The sequence below is a fragment of the Numida meleagris genome, chromosome 4 (assembly GCF_002078875.1).
Source record: "Numida meleagris isolate 19003 breed g44 Domestic line chromosome 4, NumMel1.0, whole genome shotgun sequence".
Lineage (NCBI taxonomy): Eukaryota > Metazoa > Chordata > Aves > Galliformes > Numididae > Numida > Numida meleagris.
The window spans coordinates 82331281-82344072 of NC_034412.1; the positions used below are offsets into that span (position 1 = coordinate 82331281).

General features: G+C 36.5%; 1 long non-coding RNA gene across 2 annotated transcripts in view; it reads right to left on the minus strand.

Annotated features, from left to right (window-relative positions):
• LOC110398471 overlaps nucleotides 1–11519 on the minus strand; it is a 69918-nt gene extending 58399 nt beyond the window's left edge. For both annotated transcript variants that reach the window (XR_002438402.1, XR_002438401.1), the window contains exon 1: nucleotides 11359–11519. This is a non-coding gene — a long non-coding RNA (uncharacterized LOC110398471). The remainder of the gene's footprint in view (nucleotides 1–11358) is intronic.

Here is a 12792-nt window from a genome sequence, read left to right on the forward strand (position 1 = left end):
TGAATTTGATTCTCCAAAATGCTGAACAGACCAGCCCTATTCCAGCAATTCACATATATTTGTATAGTTTACCCCACACATATTCATAATCACAGTCTTCAAGAAAGCTTTGTGAATATGTACTAAGATTTTAATTTATTTTAGTGAGAGCTACATATTCTTGTGAGAGTACACCTTTAGCATGATAAAAGCCTGTCATTCTGCTAAGAATAGATCTATACATTTTTAAATGATCATTCCAAGCTAATCACTAATCTGGCAGCTTAAAAAAAGAAAAAAAAAATCACTTACTTAAACCAGTGAGTATTGATTTTGGAGTTCAAGACCAAATTGGTTTCCTATATCCTTTATTAAAATATTTAGTCTGTATTTTTCAATTTTACTGCCTTCTGGGAATGAAAAAATCACATTTGATTTAAAATAGTGTGTATATAAAATACATTTAACCTCTCAATGTGTAAGCCATATTTACCTGCTGTCCTTGCATCTGTTCTACCTCATTCTTGGCATAACAGAAAACTAAAAGTCAAAATGTATATTAAAAATTCATTTACTGATTTTATCCTGAAAAGCATTTCATTCTGTAACATGTCTTCCTTAAGTACAGATGTAAATTAATAGTATGCTGACCAGCAAAGTATAACTTGGTAAGGTCTTTGTATAGTACACAAGTATAAGGAAAAATATGCTGACGTTCCAGAGAAGCCTTTGGTGATATATTATTTCTCCCAGGGCACACATTATCTCTTCCATCCATCATCTTAAAAAATACGCGCTAGCTATATACAAAGAAAGCTCCCTCTGCATCCTAGAGAGAAAGCTCTGCCAGAGAGGCTTTTTGGGTTTTACCATTTAACAATTAAATTTGTGTGAACTTTGTGCTTCACTGGCTGTATGCAAGTGTATGATATATGTTAGTGGTGATCAGAGAATAATAGAAGATGTATATGTATACTTAGAGAAAATCCTACCGTTGTTGTGCAGGATTTGTTTTGTTTGGTATGTTCCCAAAGATTTGTGTCATCGTATTAATTTTCTGCTCTAAACTGTACTATTAGCCTGTTACCTATGAAATATCTTTGCAAATAATTCACATGTCATCCTCAAGGGAACTACTTTAGATAGAAGTATGTGAAATATGTAACTGCAAGTTTCATGTTCAGCTCAATTATAACATAAAACATGTAAGGGAAAAATAATTGTAAGCACGTGTCATAAAAAGTAAAATGCTTTTGAAGAGGAAAGTTCTCCATATAAGTGTATGTAACCCTTGAGAATAAAGCAATCCACTCCTTCTAGATGGAATGACAGAAATAACTGTATAGCTCTAGAAATCTCCATTTGTGAATGATTTCTGGTGTGGAAGAAAAGATGTCTTATAATACAGGTACTTGGAAAGCTGCTATTAAATGTTCAATAAAAAGTAAATGCCAAACAATCAAACATAATACATTTATTCATGCATTTTTCAAATCATACAGCAAATCCTACCAAAGCATTGAAATCAGTATCTTAAAAGTCCTATACACAAAGACTTAATAAGTTTATGGACTCGATTTCCACATTCATAGTCAGGCATCCTTCTGTGGACACGACTGCATAGTAACAAATAAGAACTATCAACCACCCTGTGTCCGGTGAGAAATTACTTCCTGCAATTATTTTTTAACAAGAAGAAAAACAAGGAACAAACTAACCTCAAAAAACAGCAGTCTTTGATGATATTCTCTCAGTTTTTCTGTTAAGCTTTGTAGAAAAATCTTTCTCATTCTCCTCCTACTTGTTTTTTACAGAAATGACACAACTCTTCACAACTTTGCCTAAAAAAAGCATTCTCTCATCCCCTAAAAAAGCCACAAGTTTTTAATAAAACTTGTCATTAGTTTCATATTACAGACCCAGCAAAATCATCATCATTATCATTCATCAAGCATCAGTATGTGCTGGTCTTAGAATCATAGAATCATCAAGGTTGGAAAAGACCTCTAACACCATCTTGTCCAATAGTCAACCCATCGCCACCATGCCCACTAAACCATAAAACACTCAGGGCCACATTTACCCTTTTCTTGAACACCTCCAGGGACGGTGACTGCACCATCTCCCTGAGCAGCCTGTGCCAGTACCCGACCACTCTTACCGACTGAAAGAACGAAAGCCAGTATAGAGGATGCAGCCAACTAAAATGAAGCAAGGATGTATCTTCCATTAGATCTACTAAGGTAGCCAGAAAAAAGAACAAGAAGCTTTCAAGCACACAATCACTTTTCAATTAAATTTGAGATTCTGTGGTTATTATAAATTCATGCAGTTTGCAGTAGCCTGATAAAGAGCTTGTCTTTCTGAGGCTAGATATCATATGAATTTTCTCCAAACATTCAATGAAAAAATTGAATTACTTGCATTTCAACATTTTATCTCATATTTTTTAAATTTTGCTGCACTTGAACATACAAGATTCTTGTAAATACAAAAGCCATAGTTATCTTGCTGCAGCTTACATTTTCTTCTACGAAATTCTAAAGGATTAGCCTTAATTACTTTCTGAGTATATCTTAAATTAGCATTGTGGTTCTTTTCCTAAATCTTTCCACAATATTAGACAGTGGCCAGCTCAGAGGAAGAACCAGGTATAATTTCATAAACAGTGATCCTAATGGACTTCAGCTTCTGCTAAAGTAACAAATCACAATTGAGATTGGGATATAAAATCTGGAGTTAGTTAATTCTAAAATAATAATTAGAATTTCCCAAGCAAAGTCACCCTAATCAAAATGAGGTTTATATGCAGGCTAGATGAAATTCTGGTCCTGTGGATACCGTGGGGAACACAAAATACAAATGAACCTGGAAACAGACAAGCAGGTGTACTTCAACTGAGACTTTAAGATCAGCTCTAAAGCCACTTGGTCAAACAATACAAACCAATTATTATCCAATATTTGAAAGAAGATACAGGGCAGTAAAAGCAAAGATAGAAAACTCCTTAGTTCAAACATCACTGCATAAGTACAAGGCACAGAATGGCAGCAGCAGATGATGAGACCAAGAACCTTGTTGTAAAAGATGTAAGAGTTTTTAGTTAGTGCACTGGCAGTATGATGCTAAAAGTTCTGTCAGCTACAAATAAGCCATATGTTTTAAAACATATCCCAATAGTACTCACGGTTATTAAAAAATACCATCCAGGATAAGGAACTCTGTGAGTAAATAAATTTGAAAAGATGGAATCTGTAGTAGTACTCAAGGAGAAAGCATGTACTAGCATATTTTAAAACAAATAAGTGTGTTTACTGAAGGAAAAAGAGGCTAAAACAACAGAGGGAGAGTGTAAGTTTACTTTCCAGGTGGATATTATTCTCATCAGAGTATAAAATATAGATAATGAAGCCCATGCTTTCACTTTGACCCACTGGCAAGTATGGAAGAACATCAGAAAAGACTCATTGCGCCAGGAATCAAAAAGTAAGTAAAAGAATCAGCAGAATAATTGCATGAGCTGATCCCTGTTGGTAAAAAAAGGAAAAGGAAAAGAAATATGTATGGAATGCTCTATTCAATTTGAACACTATAATAAATAAATTTGGAATATTTTCCAGTACTTCAGGGATACTTTTTGAGAGAAGGCTAAGGCTGACTTTTTTTCTGTAAGAAATATACTGCGTTTGTGCTGGTAGCTAAATTTCCAAAAATGCTGTGTACTTCTGAATACGTCCAGTTTACCTTTAAGTGACTTCCACGGCTATTTATATTGCCTTCCACAAGCAGTGCGCTGAATGTTCAAGAGAAACACATGTGTGTATGTTTTATCATGCAGATGATACTGAGGTCCTAGCAAGAAACATTTTTGTGCAAGATCATAGATACAAATTCTGAACTTCTGCGAAGAGGACTACAATTGCTGGGCTAAATTTGTAAATGCAAAAATATAGACTCTTTGTTCATGAAAAAACTCACATAGCAAAAGACATGGGTAAGACAGAAACTATCATCTGTATGCACAGGCCAGACTCTCCTGTTCTTGTCTGAAGTCTCAGATCTCTGATAAACATTTCTACAAAAAATACTGGTAAAACTCCCTCATTTTCTTGAATAGGTCCAACTAATTTTTATAAATAATTGCCAAATCTCATGTGCTATTTACATCTCTGTCAATCTTCACGTCATCTGCACATTTTATCATCATTGATTTTATATTTGCTTCCTGAGATCATCTCTGAAATGCTGAAATAACATTGAGCCTAATAACAATAGAGTGATACTTAACTTGGAAATCTATCTGACAATGATTCACCATTGGCAAGCTCCTGTTATATTTCTCATCTTTACTTCATTTATCACGGGCTTTTTTGCAATGCTGTAAAGCTAATTTTTCACAAGAATATTATTCACTGTACTTACTGTAAAACCAAAACAAAACAAAAACCTATATCTCTATGGAAAACTTTATGCATCAAACTTCACATTCAATCCATCTGTGAAAAAATGATTTGCTTAAAATCATATTAACTATCAATTGTATTCTTATTATTGAATCAGATAATACTTTTCACATTATTTCACTTGGATTAATTTCAGAGTAACCAGAATATATTTACATAGCTATCTCTTTTGCCCTTTTGAATTCCTGGCACAAATGGAGTTGTTCTTCAACTGTATGGAACTTCCTGGTATTCAAATGTTTATTAAAACTAGCAGTAGCAGACTAGATATCTTAGCCAACTCTTTTCAAAATCTTGTCTCCAATTACTGACATGAACAGTGGTATCAGTTCAATTCCCGTGAGCAGGCCAGAAAATTACTCCTTGTTCTCATGTGACTCCTGCACATCAACCTTTCCAAATAGGGTATAGGTACTGTTGTTGAATATTTCCTGAGTAACTATTTTCACTTTAGCTATGTTCAACTTCATCATGGCCTAACCCATGAGTTATCCTTTATTCTCAAAGTACTTGAAAAAAATATGTTTTATCCTTTTTATTGGCAGCCATGACGTATTTTGCAACATTTAGCTTATTATCAATTTTCGTTGCTTTAAAATTGCAAGTACTTCTCTCTCTCTTTTGCATTTCTTCTGTTTCTATTTCTGTTGTCTTCATTGTATCACTGAACCTGGGTGAGTTTTAGGAAAATTAATCTCTATTCTGATATGAAATCATGACTTCGAAGATTTTCTGATAATCTTCTAGACATCGGAACATCTATTGTCTAAAACTAATTTCTAAAGGAGCCATACCTTTATTTAACTTCTGGTTCAGTCAAATGTTTCCCCTACAATGAGGTTCAAAATATTGCTGCTTCATGATGCATTCATGTATTACAAAATTAATGCATTTAATTTTAAAAGCACAAACAGCGGTTAGAACATCCTTGCTCCCTAAACTCTGTGTTTGCTTTTAAAACTAATTATACTTTCCTCTCTACAGTCAGATGTTTTATGTTTCCTTTAAGTGGACTTTAACAGATTCCCTTTGGTGGCTGTATCTGTTAGCCATTGCATAGAGTCCTCAATACTGTGCTAGAGTACGCACCAAAGTGTGCCTGTTTGAATTCAGATAGTAACTCAAGTGTAAAGCGGAGGGAGAGGAGTTGCATGTAAACTCAACAGAAAACAGAATAGTAACAGAAAGCTCTGAGAGTGACTGAGAGTAACTCTGTTACTCAATTTTCAGACATGAATATTTAAGGTTAAAATTAAGTATGTAAAGCACATGAAGAGAAATAGCCCAAGAGATGTGACTTTCTTGGAGGCACAAATGAGTAACAAAGGGTTCTTATTTTTTCAGATGCCTAAATATGGTTTTCAATGCTAATTTCTTTGGATTATGAGGCTAAAAATTGTAAGCAATTGTTATTATATTGTTTATCACTTCAAGACTCTGAAATTTGACAAGAGCTTGTAAATATGGCATGTTATTTCCCATGGGAAAAGGAAGACTCATAATGTCAATGGACTGGAAATCTCATATCATTCCAAATGTTGTGCTGTTCTTTCTCAAAAGTTTTTGTCAGATTTTGACCTCCGATCTGGCAATAGATATCTGAGGTACCCCCTAGACTATATCAAAGCCCTTGAGTTCTGCCCTCGTCTTTTCTGTACCTACCCTGAGAGCTGCATGTAGCAATTAGGATTTTTAGAATAAGAGTGAGGATCTGTGCTGCTTCAAACAGATTTTCATATTCTAATGCCACTGCAGAGCATAGTGAAACTTGTTGGCTTTTAAAAGCAGGCACACAAATCAGACATGCTTTTATTTAGCAGAGTTGGCACCTAGGTTTCTTCTAGTTCTTATTTCCTAATGAAGGGAAAGCTTACTTCTGTCGATTACTGAAGGAACTTGGAAAAAAATCTGTACTTCAGAAATGGGGGAAATATATTTTTGATTGGGCAGTGCACCTTCCTCACATCTCGGGAGTGGAGACTGAGGTTCCATATTTTAAAATACATTTTCACTACTGTTGAGGAAACTTTATCATAGCTTGTACCTATCCAACAGTTATTTGTCAGTCACTTTAAATATAATTTAATTATACATCTTGTACAGAATAGCACAGTATGAAAACTCAAAAGAATCATGTTCTTTGTTAGGCAGAGGTCAAGAAGAAAGAAATGCGTGACACTGACTTTAAAACTGGTAGTAAAACAGGGGCAAGGAGAATTAGGTAGCTGTTAGTAGATCATGTGCAACAACATAACATGCTAATGTTCATGACATTTTTATTTTACATTTTGAGAAGAATTTCTGATAGCTCATTCTGAGATCTGATTGCTCATCATTTGCAGGAGAGCACAGACTTTCTGCTGTTTCTTCACCTCTCAGCCTCTGCCAAGAATAATGATCTCATGGAAGACCACAACCTCAATTTATTTCTAAATAAAAGTGGATATTGTGCCCAGTTTTCTTCTTACTTGCTTAGTAAAAACTGAATGTCTTGATAAAGAATACCATGAAGCACGAAGCACCCACGCATACTTCTTTTCACCTGCCTGATTTCAGCTCTTAATTTGATCTCAGCGAAACAGCATGACTTTGGCAAGTAAAACATGCAATTAACCTGCCTTATTTGGTTCTAACAGTGTTCTTGCATACTCACATTTTATTTCAGTTAGTTATTTAGATTTATAAATAAATGGCATGTCTTCTCCTCTCACCCCAGGCAATCAGGTAAACAAAATTTAAGCCTAATTGTGCTGTGCTTCCCTCCCTCTGCAAAGTCTTTTAATTGTTCCTATTCCAAACCCTAGTATTATGAGAACCTGAGTCATAAGAAAAAAATATTTTTGTTGTCACATTTTCTGCTCTGTTTTTCACTTGAACATTTCATCAGCTTCTGAGTGGAAAAGGATTTTTGCTAAGGATTTAGAACTTGCTGAATTTGATAGCATCTGCTGGCTCCATCTCAGAAATAATAAAACAGACACATTAATCCTAGGAAAGCTTCTTCCCAGAAACAGTTCAACTTCTTTCATACTATACGAAGGCTGAGGATGTGAATTCAGCAACCAAGTTTTGCTCCTGAAGAATCATCTCAGTTGCTCAGGATTGAACTTCTCACCACTCCAACTCCAGGAGAGCTTCCTGAATGGGCACAGCAGCATGGGTATGGCAGGAGCTCAGCACCCAAATTACCCAGAGAGATGATCAAAAGACATCCAGTGCATAAATCCACCACATACCTGGGAAACAGGGTTGACCTGGAGCTAAATAAGTTCTGCTGAACTCAAAGTAACTACAAAAACATTTTGCTTTTCAGCCAGATCCATAACAAAACATACAGGTTTTTTTGCTAGCGTAGTTCTCCCTAGTCAACTTTTCCAGTACAATACTGAGTTCTCTATGGCTAAAACACAAAAAATAAATAAAACAGAGTTCGTTATTATATCTGTTGTTAGATGTAGATGTTAAAATCACTAGTAATGATGCATGTTTGGCATAACTATTATTTCAGTATTTGTTTCTATTCCATATCTGTAATGAAGCAGAAGGACAAGTTACATCCCATATGATGTTAAGGATGCCATAGAAAGTTTACCATCTGTTGACAAAGAAAGATGTGAAAGAACATTTGCTAAAATTAATTATTTCAGTTAAAACTGAGTGTCTTACATTCCAAGAACCCCACGGTTACTATCTGGGAAGCTCACTAGAACAGTCTGGGGCTATTCTCAAGGGCCAGCAGACTCTCAGTGTGGTTTCAAGGTCAGATATGGGCAAGCAGAATGCGAATCAGGAACACCAGGCCAGCAATCCTCCTATGGCACAGAAGTGCTCCCATGCCAGACTGCACAAAATGAGGTTGAGGCAGGGTTTTGGAGCTCCTGAGAGCATGCAGATGCCTGTGTTAGGGCTCTGTGTTCCAGCTTCTCAACTGCTTCAGGAGATCCTGCCTGTGAGGGAGCAGCAGTAGGCACAGCCCTGCACAGAGCTGGTGTCCCAGGAGCAGGGAGAAAGCTAGAGCAGTGTGCATTGATATGTGGTGTGGAACAAAAGGGAAGGAAAATGATTCAAATGAGAGCCTGGTGTCACTTTAGTCCTTGGAAGATCCACATCTGCCATGTACAGAATGAAGTGGAGAACAGTAATGCTGGTCTGGCTTTCACGTAGTATTTTACCTATGAAAACTCACACCTCAGGGATTCAGTCAGTCCCTCAATGACATTTGGAAGATTTCCCTTCCTTTCCCCTGCAGTACAAAATGGAGAGATACATTCAGAAGGAGATAAAGCTTTCTTTTTTTTTTTTTTTTTTTTTAAGACTGATGATACCAGTGCATACTAGAGATGGGACACAGGAGAGGTCAATCTGTACTTTTTGCTACTGTATAGTGAACTTTCTTAGTGTGTCTGACTAAGGTATTCAGCTCACAGGATGTGGAAGGTGTGAACTTCCTCTGACACTTGCAATAGCTCATTGAGGTCCATGATGTTTGGAATTATTTCCTCTAATTGAAGTTTTTGGATTAGAGGGACATCAGTGTGCAATGTAACAGCCTCTGATATACAGAAAGCCACATTCAGTGATTAAATGATATCTCTTGGCAAGCTGATCTGCTGAAAAATCTCACTTGCATATTCCCTGCTCAAAGGAACAGATGTGAACAGAGAGGAATAAAAGAGAAACACAGACCCAGCTGTGCTGGAGTCACGGGCTCAGGGTAAAAGCAGTGTTTCATAGAATGAATATCGTGGGCCTAGGGATCACTAAGAGCAGATGTCCTACAGAGAAGTTAATACACCTGGTAAGCTTTATTTGTATAGTTGGCTGAATGGAAACGACTCATCTGCCTAAACATAGGGGAAGTTTTCAAATGATCAGTATTTTCTTTAATGCCTCTACTTCTCATCTCTCTCCTCTTTCTATAGATTTGCTGAGCTCAGTAGCAAAGCAGGTTTCCTCTATGTGCAGAGCTTTGGAATGAGACTTTCCTGCTACACTGGTACACCTGAATTCAGCTGGAGATAAAGGCTCCCACCTTTAATTTGCTTTCTCCTCTTTTTGCTTTCTGCTCCCACCAAGCTACCTGGGGAACAGGAGTCTGTGGCATCTCTACAGGGCTTCCAGAACCGACACTGAGCAGCACTGCCTTTGTAGGCCGTGCCCCACAGTTGCATAACTGGGAGTTTTTACCTGTAAAATGCATATAGGGAGGTACACTGTTGATTCAAATGCTCCACATTAATGTAACATTAGTAAAAATGAACCAAGCATAAAATCATTTGTTCTGCCCAACATATGCACTAGTTCCCTTTTTTCTTTCCTCTGAAGTATTTGTCAAAGCAAGAAAAACATTCATCTGAATTGTGACTATGGGAAATAGTTATCCATTAGATATGGTAAATCCTCCAACTAAAATATTAATTAGTAAATAATAGCAGTAGAATTTCAGGTAAGTTTTTAGTACCTAATTCACAACCTCCAAGCCAGAGTTTACTTTGTAAATATTTTCTAATCCAACAAAACATGTACTGCCAGCCTTGGGTCATAATTCATGCAGATAGCAAAAGGACTTTGTGCCTTTTTATAATGTGACTTCCCCATTTAATTAACTCCTTTAATATGTTAACATCAGACAGGCCTTTTCCCTAGCCCTTGTGTCTTTGCTTGTGTGACTAAAAAGCTCTGTGTACCATTCAAAACAGGTCAGCTTCCTTTCTCTCTCATAGCAACGACATCCTGGCTACCTCTGAAGTGGATATGCTAAATGGGAGGGATTTCACATCATCTCTCATCTCTTCAGCTTACATGCACAAAATGCCACAGTTCTGCCTAGAATATTTTTTTTCAGCATCAACCATTTTGTGCGTGATGCTAATCAGTTTGCTGTTGCTGATCACATGCACTCATTCATGAATGTATATAGATAATATAGTCTGTTTTATGTTCTTTCTAATTCAGTCATGTATGGTATATACAGACATTATTTTCCTTCTTATATATTCTCCACATGACACACTGAAAGAGTACAAACTTTTAAAAAACTTTTCTATTCTGTTTTAAATGTGACAGCCACAGTCTTGTCTAAATGCTCCACTTAAAAAAAAGCCTTGATGCAAACAATTTCTTGCACAGATACGTCAAACATCATGTTGAACACTATTTTTTTCTGATAAGCTTACATTTTTGCTAAGACCAGATCCAGCTCTATAACTGTGATTCCAGCAGAGTCCTTGTTGGAATACTCTCAATTTCAGAAGTCTATTTGCATTGGTGCTGTCCAATATTCTACCCTGGGTCACTGAATCAGACCATTAGCAAAGACATAAAAATGTATGCCATTCAGCCATAGGCAACTTGAATCTCCTTGTTTCTAAATTAATGAGCTTATCCTGCAGCATAAACAACTCCTATTTTCCACAAAGCTATGAAAGAATGAACATGGTCAAGATTAAGATCTTCCTCTATTATGATATCTGTTTTTCATTAAAGTTACTAAGATTTGTCGGGTATCCTGCAATCAGAGAATATTTTGTTGCTGAGTTCAGTGGTAAAATGATTATTTCTACAAGGCAGTATCTCCTGACCAATTGCTGAGCTTCTGAGCCCCCCTCTCTTCTAACAAAGCAGCATACTTAGTGCACTTCACCAGCTCTTCATAGACTTTTTATAGCAGCAGAACTGAAAGTGATTATAAACACGTGTGGGGTGAGGATTTTAGAAAGAGGTTCTGAGAAGAGCACTGGAAACACTGTACCTTACTCTTTAGAGCAAAGGCATTGTGGTGCATTGGTGACCAAGACACAATGATAATGCTAGAAGAATAATAAAATTTAGCATTTTTTTTTCCTGATGGTAAAAGGAAAATGTAAAATCATTTACAAATTTGGTGTACCAATATTTCCCAAAATCATTTACCTACATTTACAGTCATCTATATGAATAGTGATGTTTCTGCAAGGCATGACGTCTGCTGAGAAACAGAAGATCTGCTGCATCTAAAGGGAAAGATCAGGACCTTCAGTGTGACTGCAGTATGCATTGCCTGAATTTTCCTTTCCCTCTCCTTGGATAAATAAGAGTGTTTCTAGTCTAGGTTACCATAGTTTCTGGTTTCCTTAGTAACCCCTGTGAGAGCATTCATGTGTTTGTGTCAGGAGGAAAGGGGGTGGGGGGGGGCTATAAAGTGAAATAAAAACCTCTCAAACTTAGAGTGAAAATAATCCAGATTTTCTCCTTAATGAACAACCAAACCAAACCTGAAACAAGTGAAGTCTCACTGGAGAAGAACTGAAATAATTATGATTGAGTATGGATTAAATCATGACGTGACCAAAGGACAGGTTTGTTGTCGAGTCAGAACCATTCAGGGTCTCCAGGGTTAACCTGGAACTTGAACAGAAGAAAATCATATTTCTTGTTCTCAGGATGGGAATTTGGAGTTATGAACTTCGACTTGTAGGAATGCTTCCTTTCTAGAGTATTGTTGTATGGTATTTACAAAGAAAGCGGTTACCCACTTGAGATGTAGTACTAGTAAGTGAAAACAAGACCAGTAAGAATTAAGTGTCTTCTATTAGCTTCGTGTAAGGATAATGGAATGTCATAATAACAGACTACCAACGTTTCACCTCCTCCTTTCACTCAGTTGACACTCAATACCAAAACAATATGTTCTATGAGTTAATGGGTTGATCTTGCTTTCTTAATCAGAGATAATGGATGTGCACTTTAAATACTTGAGAATTAAAATGTATGTTTAAACTTACAAATCGATTAATATTTTAAGACTTTTTTACTTTTAGCCTCTACTGACATTATTGTTGTGCAAGTCATCCATCCTGCCCTGGGAAGAAACTTTTCATTAGAGTTTCTCTTTTGCTCTTGTTGCTGAAGAGCTCTTTTGTATTTGGAGGCTGTGCAAACACTGAAGCAGGTTTTAGCTAAACAGGAAAAAAATTGAATCTAAAAGAAAATATCTTTCCTGTGAGGGTGTATGAGCACTGGAAGAAGTTGCTCAGATAGGCTGCTGACTTTTTATCCTTGTCAGTACTCAAAACCCAACTGGAGGTTGTGTTGAGCAGCCTGCTCCGAGCACGAAGATGAGACTAGACATCTCCAGCTCTTCTGTGGCTGGTATTGTGAAGCGTATAATAGGCAGGAAAATGGCTAAATGCATAATACTGAGAGAACCTGAATAAGTCTAAGATTCATGAAAGGAGGCACCAGCAGCTATAAAAATTATGTTTCACAAATTTAATATTTTCTTAAGTTAATTTAAAACATTTGGGAGTTTAAACTACAAATGAACTTGAGAATGATATTTCTATTTCGAAAATAGGGAATAGTAACGATG